Here is a 12,591-nt window from a genome sequence, read left to right on the forward strand (position 1 = left end):
ATATAAAGATTGGAATGTGCCCAGATGTTCTCAGGAAGCTGACAGCGAGCTTGCGGTTTTTATACACTGGGCGAATACGGCAGGAAACGTACAGACACTGCGGGCTAAGAAACAGACTTCTTCATTCCAAAACCTGCTTTATTTCTTCCCATGTCTCTTTAAGATGTGCGTTATTCCCTGCTGTGAATTCAGATTGGACAAACACAGCTGGAGCAGATGATGCTGATAGTGTCTTTTTTTGTTTGTTTGTTTTGTTCTCCAAGTAGAAATGGCTTTTTTTTTTTTAAATAAAAAAATAATATCTGTAACACATTGTCTTCTCAGGACTGAGTCGAGCAAATATGAAACAGGAACGAACTTGTTTCGAACAGACATGACGTGTGACTATAAAAGGACAAAACGTGCATGTTGTTCTATCATTAATGAAGAATGCAAGCTGTAACACAGTGTCTCTGGGGTTACAAGGCCACTATTAAAAAGTATGAAAATAAATTTGAAGCCATCAATACTTCTTTGGAGGTGGGTTTGCGAAGCAGGGGGTCTCTTAGGATCCTAGCGTCCTGAAAAGGGCTTTGGGGTGACGTTCGCTTAAATGAGATAATTTAACACATCAGCCTATCAACAGACTATAAACACCAGCATGGGGTTTAAGAAAAAATACAACAGTAAATTGAAAAAAACAAAAAACAAGGTCAGGGCCAGGGGTAGCTCAGTGGTTAAGGCATTGGACTACGGTTCGGAAGATCCCAGGTCCAACCCCCCCACAACCACCAAGTTGCCACTGTTGGGCCCTTGAGCAAGGCTCTTAACCCTCAACTGCTCAGATGTGTAACGATATTTAAAAAAAAAAAGTAAGTCGCTCTGGATAAGAGCGTCTGCCAAATGCCCAAATGTAAATGTTTACTTTGTGATTTAACGTTACCTGTGGTGTTTTTGTGCTGATAGTTTATAGGCCAATAAATAGAAAAACACAACAATCCTTACTTTGTCCTCACAAGCCCATTGTCGACTAAAAACGTTCCAGGCACCAGGTTGGTGTGTGTGTGTGTGTGTGTGTGTGTATGGTTAATGCTTCTGTATACTATGCAATGACATCATGAGCATACCTCACTACCACTACTGGCCGTGATGGTTTAATGAAAGCCTCACCACACACACCAGCTACGCCTGAACAGTGCTCACATTCACCTCAGTAAGGTTCCTGTGAAGCTGCAGTTCTCAAATTTAATGGTCCAGTGAGAGCCCATTTGCGGTTCTTACTCCCTGTTTTTCTTATTTCGCCTGTTCTCAGGCATGAGCGACGCGCCACTTTACTTTCTAACCCGGCAGCAATTTAGTGCAGACGACAGCTCCATGAAAAAAATTGAGCATGACTCCGACGAAAAACAGGGCCTGTAAAGGGGTTTTGTTCTTTGCAATCGCTAATAGCAGGATGTTGGACTTGCTGCCCAGAACCATTTAAGAAAGTAAGTGCAGAAAAGAAAATGTGCTACTTGTTGCTCAGTCATACTGGAATCGCCCACAAGCAAGCTAAATGAGCCACTACACTGCAATTTTTTTTTGTTTTTGGCTTTAAAAGAGGCTGAAATTTTGAGCTAATTTGAGGTACGATGTGTCAGACAGCCTGTTTATAGTAACAGATCATTCACAGAGGCTCGTATAGTGGACCACATATTAGCTAGTAATAGTGTAATAGTAATAGTAATAAAAAATGTGGTTTCGTTTTAATATTCATGGAAGGAGTCTCCAGTGTCAGAAGTCTTTTCACTTGGCCGGTTGCTGTAACTCTGAACTAAATCTAACTATAATCGGATAAAATGTCTTTATGGTTGGGATAAAACATTTTGAGTACATGATGAAAAGTGGCCTTGTTGCAAAAAAAAAAAAAAAAATTAAGCAAATATTTTTTCTTCACTTTAATTGGGACAGGCTGCTCGGCATCTCTGTAAGAGCCTGTTTTGCAGAAATACAGCTGTAAGTCTGGATTGTTTTCCGCCTCCCTTCGTAAGTCGATTTGGATACGAACGTCTGCCAAAAGAATAAATGTAGCTATAAACGTCTGTGTCTCGTTAGACACTCACCATTCCATGTATTAATGCAAAGAAAGCCAAAGAAAATCTCCCCAAAGTGCCCTTTGCCCGTATAGACTTGGGCCCAGCTCCGGGAGAAATCACCACAGGAAGCCGCTCAGCCAGGTAATGAGCCACTTCCTGCCAGCTGGGTTTGTTTTTGTGCTGCTGTTTCTGAGCTGTCGTAATGTTTTTAAAATCCTTCAGGCCTGTCATTTCTCTTTCTCCCTCACAACAGGCCACTTACACTTCTGCACTGAGGGCTTCAGTGTAGCCACAAACGCGGCGGAATTAGCTGAAGCCTGACAGCTCAACAGCGGGTAAATATGGAGATGATTAGACCCGTTTTCCCAACAAAACACAAAAAAGAAACCACACGGCCCGTCGTGGAGCTTGTTAGCAGCCGTCTGGAGGGAAGTTGTTCCGGCGTTAATTCATGAAGTGTGTTTGTCCCATTCAGTCCTAATACAGTCCTCATCTGAGAAACAAATGAGAAACTAGCACTTCCATTGGACTTGACAGCATCGGGAGTGTCCTCCAATTAGAAACACGTTGCTGATGTCAGGAAAACATAAATACAGTAACGTCCTTTCAGCTTTTAATTTGTTTAGAGCAGGTAAAGTCAATTCTAAATAATGTGGTATTTTCATATGAGCATAAAAGTGGTACAGTGTTACTGACATTGCTCAAGAATCATGTTGGTCTGTTTTCACCTTTTGTTCCAACTCCATTCCCCACGAAGCTGGTAGTGGTGCAGCAGGACTAAGCGTTTTCCTACACGGAGCAAAACAGTGGCACTTTAATATTTCCAGTCCTGCTCTATTGTCTCCTCGGCAGCTTCCAAATCCCCAACTTTCATCCTAATACAACGGTCAATTCCAGCAGACTTATTAACTTAAACATCTCCAAGACTTCTGCACCAGATTTCTCATTAATACGATGTGGCATTCAATGATGGATGTAGTATTTCCTGTTTATGTCGGATCACATTTCTGCTCATGATCAGGCATTTCTGATCGCAACGTGTTGAAAGGTATTGTGGACAAAGGAAACACTTCAGTGAGAACAGATCCGTTTTCTGCACACACACACAAATTGGACACCATTGATGATCAAATGTTAACGTTACAAGTTAATATGTGAGTCGTTCAAGATGTTTGTTTTTTATCACGTTCGAGTGCAAGTCCAAAATCATGATCAAAACCAGGCTTTATTATACTGTATACATTTGATTCCTGGATCATGAACAGAAACAGAACTTGTACATTTGGAACTGTAGCCTGGATTGCTCGTGTGTGTGTGTGTGTGTGTCTATGTGTGTGTGTGAGGGAGAAAGTGAGTCTGGGTTATTTCCTCACAGATGTGATTGGTTAGTAACCATGACCAGAGATGTGACATCTTTTTACATGAATGTGTGCGGCAGCAGGAGGGTTTTTCTGCATCTGTGTGATGAATTTTGCTACAGGCAAAAGAGGGATGGATGCTCCCATCAAGGAAAGGGCTTAGTTCAACGTGTTCTAAAACAAAACGTGGATTTTGTATGATTACTTCGTAATGATATCATTTTGGTTTAGAAAAAATGGACAAAGAAACGGACCAAGTAACACTGATCACCAGCAGATGTTTGTCCTAAATGTGTGGCGTCGGCCAAGGTTTATGGAAATATTGTATATGTTCATCAGCTAGTCCATTTTGTTCTACTTGTATGCATGCTAATCGTATTATTTTTTAGCACTAATGAAATGTTAATTTGAGTTATGATGTCTTAAAAACATGTCTTGTTATGGACTTAAATACAAACAGATGCTTACTTTATAACGCATCTCATTCAATAAAGCTGATTGGTTTAAGTAGGAAATAATCAAGGCTGTTAATCAATATTTTCTGGCCAAATGTCTAAAGCAGCGATTCACAGTAATGCGTTTATTAATTAAACTTATTTTCTCAGAATTGCTAATTTTCTAAGCCATGTGGTTCACAGTGATTTAAGTGGCATTTTAGCAATACCATGCCATTTTTGTGGGCATTTCCAAACAAGTCCGAGGAAACTGTTGATATTCCTGATGTTTTTTTCTTCTATTCACTTTACAATGTCTCCATACTATAAAAATAGTTACATTTAGAGCAATTATCAGACAATCTCATCTTTTCTAGCTACGACAATACAGTAGGTGAAAGAATAATTTCCTCATTCATACAGTAAAAAAATTAACCTTTAAAAAAAAAAAAAAAAAAAATCAAAGATCTAGCCGATTAGTTTTAATTGTAACATAATACCTCTAATTTGTTAAATTTGTTGCTAAAAATATGATCATATGATGATGTCCTTTCTAAATCAGCATTTCTTCTTTGAAGCTTCTGCACCTTTAATCAATTCTGCACATTTAATTAATATTTCTGAATCACCAATTATTTTATAATATTGTGGTGCCTTATCTCCATATACAGACATATCAGGTTATTCTGAGGCTATGTCTGTCCGTGAGCTGGGCGTTCAGATCTGCTTGGTGTGAATGCCCAGTAAATGGGGTAAAAGATTAATAGCAGTGTGAGACCATGGAAACTCTGAATGAGACGTTCCTCAAGTGCATAGTCTCGGTCTGTATTTATCAAGTGTCTAGAAGAAAGAGGAATAACATATAGGCTTAATGGTTGTGTTGGAACAGTATTATAAGTAATTCAGTTGAATAATAATTGTATGGTTTAGGATGTGCGCTAGGATAAGTATTTTTATAGCTACTATAATAAAGGTGATAACAGAAAATCACTTGCCATTAAGATGTTCCACCTTATAATAAAATATTCTTGACTTACAAACTTCCTGTTACTGTGGGATGAGAGGCACAAAACTCATAGCTTTGGAGGTTAACCAGATAAATAAATAAATACATAAGAATAAATACAAATTTGTTATGAGGACCCTTTTAAGGGAGCTCAGCAGATATAAACCTCCTCATACCTTCCCTCGCTGTCTCTCCTCTGTTCCTCTGTAAGAAACCCAATGAACAGCGGAGAGCAGATGAAGTGTTTTGTGTAATTTTTTTTTTCTGAATGATTTGCTTGAAGTCGTACGATCTGTTCAGAAACCTCCTGTTTTTGAGCTGTTATTCATTATGGTGACATCACAGGTTTGTAATGTGTGTGAGATGTGTGACAAGTCGGTGATGGAGGAAGGGTTCTTGAACTCGAACGAACCTTGTGGATGTTGCTGGCTTAAAAGAGCGCATCTGAAGCTTAACGGTCCATTTTAATACCGGATCTGAGGAACCTGGCTTGTTTTTAAGGACTGAACTTAAGCCACGATTCACAATGACAGCGTGACTCTTCTCTTTCATCTTGTGGTGGGTCTCTTCTTTGTGCCAGAAATTCCGCTGTTTTTTTTGTTTTTTTTTGGAGTACAAATCGTCTCGCTTGAGAGGAGTATATCCCCCTTCTTTGAAACAAATAGGGTTGAAAATGACTTTTGTTTTACACCTCGGCCTTGCGTGAAAGTTTTGTCAGTTCTGACAGGTTTGGAAAGTAAGAAGAGGAATATAGTTTTTGCCTTTTTAGTCTCACCTACTACTGTGCTGTTGGGAAGTGGGAGAAACCCTAAGAACCTGATAGGTAGACAATATTCCAAGCTTAGAGTCAAACCAGGAACCCTGGAGCTAAAAAATGACAGATCTGTGGTGCCCCAGTTTTATGCTTTGTGTGATTAAAAAGGTAATGCAAGGAAGTTGCCGCTGAACCACTTCCAACTGGTAAAGTGATCATTTAAACTGTATGTATGAAGAGCTGAATGGATGTCCATGATTTTAGATAACAGCACTGCCAAGCTCTCGCCATTGATCCATTGGCTACCCCAAGGAATAAAATATAAGTTGCTCCGTGTAAGCGTCGTCTGCCAAATAGCGTAAACGAATGATGAAAACAAATTGAACATATGCTTTGTTTCTCCATCTTCCAAAATACATCACACTCTCCACGGACCTTAAAACTCCTGATAGATGTGATAGAGGATGTGAGCTAGACTTTATTCATTTACTGTACTTTAACCTGATATTTAGTCGACAAAGCTCAGCACTCATTGATTGTGTACCTTAGAGTGCATTTATGTCATTTCTGTATTTAAGAGACCCATATTTATTCGGGGATAGTTGGAGCAGACGAGCGATGAAAGATCCATAAACGTCCCTTGCGCTGAAGTGAGCGCCAACTCTGTGATGATTTTCACCGTCCTCTGGCTGTTTGCACGAATGCACAAGTGTTTATTTATGAATCCGGCTACGTGACTAGAGACTTTCTGAAACCATCTGTAATGACTGTGATTGTGTGTTGAATTGTGAATGGGGCTGTGTGACAGACTTGGACTCTTGCCTTCTGTTTCTAAGACAAAACGAGTTGTTCTGTGTGTGCGCGTGTGTGTGTGTGTCTGTGTGTGGCTAGACTGAGTTGGTTCTGGCCAAGCTGAAGCATTAAGGGCCATCAAGGATTTTGGAAAACAGCACCGTCTGAATTTTTGAGGGGAGCGACGTGATACTGCTGATAAAAGGTTCTCACTGAGAAAGACTAACATTCCTGTATGGTGGCCAAACCCTACAGCTGCAATACCAGCTGCAGATGGCAGGGGGCTCTCATACATAAAGAGGACACAGATAGCAGAGATATGATCCAGGTGCTCACTCAAATGTCATCATCGATTATGTGTAGGAATGACCAGATTCCACATTTCACCTCTTTCTTTTATGACTGGCCTCTGGACAACCTCCAGAACATCTGATAAACCTGCGGGCTTGGACAACAAGAAAACAACTTCTATGATTTTTTTAATTTTATTTAAATACTCCAGAGCATTTGGCAATTCCTGCTCTCCTGATGAAATGACTAACTTGATGAAAATTGCTGACCCCAGCGAACTGACCGTTCTACTCAACTAAATGACCTCACGTCTACTTCTTGCGTCCTCACTCTGTGGCGTGCGAGTGGCCACACTCATTAAATACTGTCTACAGTGAGCCGGGTGCGAGTGTAAACGTCTCCGGGTAGAAGAGAACAATTTTCGTTGCTAGCGTGTTAGCGGATTAATGTGATATTTACAGAATGGTTATGGCTTCATGCTGGTTTGTATTAAAACAAACATTCGAAGATGAACCCATCTGGGTTTACATGGAATTAGAATTTCATAGCATTACTACTCTGCGGCTTATAGCTATGTGACTGATGACAGATAAATTAGTACCATTACCGTAGCGCTTGGCCCTCTAATGTTAGGACGTTAGCCTCCCAGACAGAATGTTTTCTTCGTGCAAGTCTAACATTGTATTTTAATAATGAACAGATGAGTTTTGGCCAGTTGTTGCGAAGCAGGCCAGCGGGACGAGTAAACACCCCTCCTTTCCTTCCCTGCTGAAAATTTCTGACTGTCCTCACAGAACCCACACAAATTGATTGCGATTTTTGTGTAAACTAATGCTAGGTTTTTTCAGTCCCAGAAAATGTTGCTCCTTCAGACATCCATTTTTATCAGTCGTCAAATAATGGAAGTCTTTTGCTTCATTTTGTGACACTGAAAGGAAGAACTGCCTCTGCAAATGGCGGCTAGCATGACTCATCAATGTGGCTAGATTAAAGCTAAATTCAGCTTAAACAAGAGGAAATGTCTGAACCTCGCTGCTGAACTTATTGTAACTGCAGTTTGGATTCTGTCTGGATGAAACATCGGAACATGCGTAATTCTTTCCTTCTTTTTTTTTATTCAGGAGATAGTAACTTCCCTAGTTTGATTAATGATATCACACTGATACTAAAGATATTTGGAACTGAAGTTTGTTAGTAAATCACTAAAAGACTGTGATACAAATCTGATTCTCTGCATTAATCTGACACGCATCAAATCTGATCTTTTCCGCCTGTGCACATTTATAGTACTGTCATTATCATCGACTGCTGGCAGTGTGGAAAAAAACAATGAAGGGCAGCAAGAGCACTGGAAGGAAATTTCTTTTTTTTTTTTTAGAGAACTTGCATTCTTATTAAAAGCATGTATTGTTCACTTGCAGTTATATAAGCATTTGTAAAAAAAAAAAATTTAAATAAAGAAAAAGGGAAAAAAAGGGACTGGGCAGTGCAGAGTATGATGGCAGACCTAAATAGGACTGGAAAGTATTGAAAATACCAGTGTTTGGGTTGGACTGGGAGATGTAGAGAGTGACAGCCCGTGTTGAGGCAGGATTGGAATGTGTAAAAAATGATATCAAATGTAGGACTGAGAGGATAGCAGGAATCAAAGTAATACAGGGAGCTGTAGAGGATAGCAGGTGAGGAGGCAAGACGGGGAGATGTGGAAGATAGGAGGTGAGGAGGGAGTACAGGGAGATGTAGAGGATAGCAAGTTTAAAGCCAGTACTAGGAGTTCTACAAGATAGGAGGTGAGGACGCAGGACTGGACGCAGGAGGTGGTGAGCAAGACTGGGAGATATAGAGGATAGGAAGTGATGAGGCCTGACTAGGAGATGTAGCGGACAGAAGGTGATGAATCATGACGGGGAGATGTAGAAGTCAGCAGGTGTTGAGGATTAGGCTGGTTCGAGAAGTGAATGCAAGCAGTTGTTCAGTTGGTACTGGGTAGGAAATGATAGTGAGTGTTGAAGGAGGAATGAAAGGTGGAGTAAATAATAGCAGGTGTTAAGGCAGTTTAAAAAAAAGAAGTTAACATATACATACGTACATACGTGCATATATATACTAATATATACAAAACCTGAAGTGTATTTGATGGAAAGGTGTTAATGGGAATGTCAGGAAATATCGGTGTAAATTTGGGAAGGTGGACTTAATTTTGGTTTGGACAGCATTAAGGGGAAGGTTCGGAAAAGTTGGTATGCCTGGCAAGACATTTATCCAGGTTGGTGCTAGGAGAATGACTGGTTAGGGATACATTCAGAGTTGATCTAGGTTACAGTATGTTAACGATAATTTGGACACGTGTTAACAAAAATTTCAACAGACATTGGGGCTTGAAGATTAATAGAATAGGGTTCAAAAATGTGTCGGAAGTGTAGTACTGTCAGAAATAAAGTGTCTGGGTTGAAGGTATATTGAAGATAAGCGTGGGGTGATGTGGTTGAGGTATGTAGGTGTTAGGAGAAAGGGTTGTTGTCCTTAGTTTTAGTGATTTAGGTTGAGGTATGAGGATATGCTGCAGCATACTATTATATGGGGCCAGGGGTAGCTCAGTGGTTAAGGCATTGGACTACGGTTCGGAAGATCCCAGGTTCAAACCCCACAACCACCAAGTTGCCACTGTTGGGCCCTTGAGCAAGGCCCTTAACCCTCAACTGCTCAGATGTGTAATGAGATAAAAAATAAAAATAAAAAAATGTAAGTCGCTCTGGATAAGAGCGTCTGCCAAATGCCCAAATGTAAATATGAAACTGGACTCCATTTAATTGAACACATCTCCTGTTATACTGAACTTCCAGTCTCACATAGTATTATGCAGATCAATCCCTGCTATCAGTTTTCCCCCAGATGAGGATGGGTTCCCTGTTGAGTCTGGTTCCTCTCAAGGTTTCTTCCTATTACCATCTCAGGAAGTTTTTCCTTGCCACGATCGCCGTCGTCTTCGGCTTGCTCATCAGGGACAGTCCTATAATTTTGATTCATTCACATTCACATTTCATACAGACTTGAAAAATAATTTTAATATTCAATACTACGTATGTGTATTCAAATAAACGAAAGAAAGATAAACTCGGGCACTTTAAGAGCAAGACATATGAATGACAGTTGTTTTTAAAAAACAGAATCTGATATAAATTAAAAGGAAAATGCTAAACGGGCAAGGGGAAGTGTTGAAGTACAGCTGATGTGTTGTTGAATTGATATCAGGAGGTGCTGAGTAGGTGTAAGAGCTCTTAGCAGAAACCTCCATGTCCCAACGTTTACATAGACATGGTTATATCGGCTGAGCAAGCAGGGATGCTGTGGAGCTTCATGGTGTGAGCTGGAAGCTGAGATGGGTCAGGTCTGCAATGTTTTATTCCCATGAACAGGTCCAGTGCCGAGGGCAACATGGCAGGTGGCAACATTACAACACAAACAAAAAACATATTTTTATATTTTGTGATGCTGACTGCAAATGGGAAGCAGCTGCTAGACCCAGATCCTAGACAGATCCTCCTTTTCCACTGCTTAGGGTTCTTGGCAGCTCTATAATGCAGACAGGTTGTTATGGTACTGTATTTATTATTAGTCCACATTAATTTTGCTTCTCAGTGTGTTTTTATGGATGAGAAGAAACAATGACAAGGTTACCATTCATGCTACAACACAACATTCTTGGATATAGCTTCTTATATCTGAGTCTTTTACTTAACCTCTTATTCCCATATGTAGTCTGCTTACCGTTCTTTCGTTCTTTCTTTCTTTCTTTCTTTTACACCCTTATTCCGTCAATCTTTCTCTCGTTTCTGTATTTACTTGGTCTCCCTGTGTCTCTCTCCTCCTTCTCTGTGAAAAAGCCAGATCCCACCCACCTGCCCATAAAAGTCTCTAGCATGCTGCATGTAGTTTATAACCACAGTTTGGTTTCTGCATCCTTCTGCTGCAGCTCCACTTCACCGAGAGGAAAAAGAAGGAGTGCAAGAGAGAGAAAGTGAGAAAAAGAGTGAGGGACAGCGAAATAGAGAGAGGTAAGCAGACCCTGATGCATGTTTAGTATAAACTGAAAACATGAGTGATGTGAAGTCTCCCTGTTTGCGATTCAGCCGGCTGTGGTTCAGGTTATCTGGCTGCTCGGAATGGTTGTGTAACACGGAGAGAGCCATGGGAAGCCAGAGATGCTCGGAATGCTTTGCCTGTTAGATCCCGGTTGGATTTCTGTGTTTCATAACCAAGGTGATTATAGCTGCTCAGATCCGAAATTGAGAGTCAAGCCAAGGTTGGCTCGTCAGTTTGGTGTCAGATTTGAGATATTTTCCAGTCTGATTTCTGCCATGAATTATTTCTTTATTTTCTTCTCTTTATTGAAGATCAAAACACTTTATATGATCAAAATTCTAACCTGGTCTGCATCAGGCATCAGCGCTTCAGTATTGTATTGAAAATGCAGAAATGTGGCTGGTGCATCCATACAATGTACTTGCTGCACCAAGCAAATCGCCAGCGTAGAAAAGAGAAAAAAACAAGTCCACAGTATTCAGAACAGTTGAATACTAGAAAAATAATATTTGAAATAGTTTCATAGTTACGGGGGAAAAAAATCTATGTCCAGCTCAGTATGCTTGAACTTTTATAGCACTTGAAGATCACACACAATCTATGTACAACAAAGTCCCCCTTTGCAGGTGTGATGCTGTTCAAGTCCACCTGTTGGAGAAATGACCAGCCAATCCAACAGATAAAACTCAGAGCTCAGAGGTGGCCCTGGCAGCGATCGGAGCATTGCTCGGTTTTTACAGCCTTTTTGCACAGCCAGTGAGACTATGTGACTCATTTACAACACGTGTTTTTGATAAAGCTGTATTTTTTATGTAAATGAAACCTGCTGGAAGTCTAATCCCTGTGAATTTTATCCGTCTGCCAGTAGCACGTAATTCTTTCCCGGCTTCATTAAAAAACGTTTAATTGAAAGTGTTGGGTAGGGTACGTAGAGACACACAGTGTGTATGTGAATTTTTGCACTATGAACAAACCAGCATTTTACTAAGTGAGGTACTTTTTTTTTTCTCTCAAAATGTCTTGAACAGCTGTCCCTAAAGAACCACTGGAAAACTGTTTTTAACTAGCAAAAGATGACCAAAATTATCTATAAGGAAATCTTGCTTGATAAATGTGAAAAACCTATCCAAAATATCGAAAGTACGTTTTGCTAACCATTATCTCACAAAAGAATAATAATAATAATAATAATAATATTAATAATAATAATAAACCTACTAATATCAGGTGGAAAGATAAATTCTAGTTACAATCAGGATAACCCTTAAACAATAGCTGGGTACTGTACTTTCTGATAATACATAAAAAATATTTATTATATAACAATGCTAGAGATAACCATAGTAAAAACCTCTGAACAGAAGCTCGCTTACATTAGATAATGTTTCCCAAGCGAAACTAGCTAGTTATTTATGGAGAAACTCCAGTGGGTAGTCAAATAATTGTAAACATTATCCAAGAAAGCTAATGATAAAGAAAACCCCAAAGTTAGCTACCATTAGAAATCAAATTAGCTAGCATTATTAAAGATAAATTAAAGTTAGATAACTTGTATTAGAAGAATGTTCCCAAACGAAATCGAGAATATCCTTTAAGCTAGTAGATCGTATGGACTGGTATTAGTGGTAATCCTTAAATTTCAGTCTTGGATGTTTGAAAACATGTGAGAAAATGTTTCCAGACCATTCAGGCTAAAAAAATGATGGAAAAAATCCCCAAGATAGCTAACACAAAAATTTTATGAACTTTTATGAAATGCCTATGACAGTGCTAGCTATCTGATATTTAAAGATATTAGATTTTTTTTAATTAAACGGTG

General features: G+C 39.6%; 1 protein-coding gene across 1 annotated transcript in view; it reads left to right on the forward strand.

The window, feature by feature from the left end:
• The first annotated feature begins 10,631 nt into the window (after nucleotides 1-10,631).
• The window catches only part of col8a1b (collagen, type VIII, alpha 1b), a 20,402-nt gene continuing 18,442 nt past the window's right edge, over nucleotides 10,632-12,591 (forward strand). The window contains exon 1 of the mRNA XM_053492455.1: nucleotides 10,632-10,744. The gene's annotated coding sequence lies outside the window, so the exon portion shown is untranslated. The remainder of the gene's footprint in view (nucleotides 10,745-12,591) is intronic.

Source organism: Clarias gariepinus, chromosome 3 (assembly GCF_024256425.1).
Source record: "Clarias gariepinus isolate MV-2021 ecotype Netherlands chromosome 3, CGAR_prim_01v2, whole genome shotgun sequence".
In the NCBI taxonomy this organism is placed as follows: Eukaryota; Metazoa; Chordata; class Actinopteri; order Siluriformes; family Clariidae; genus Clarias; species Clarias gariepinus.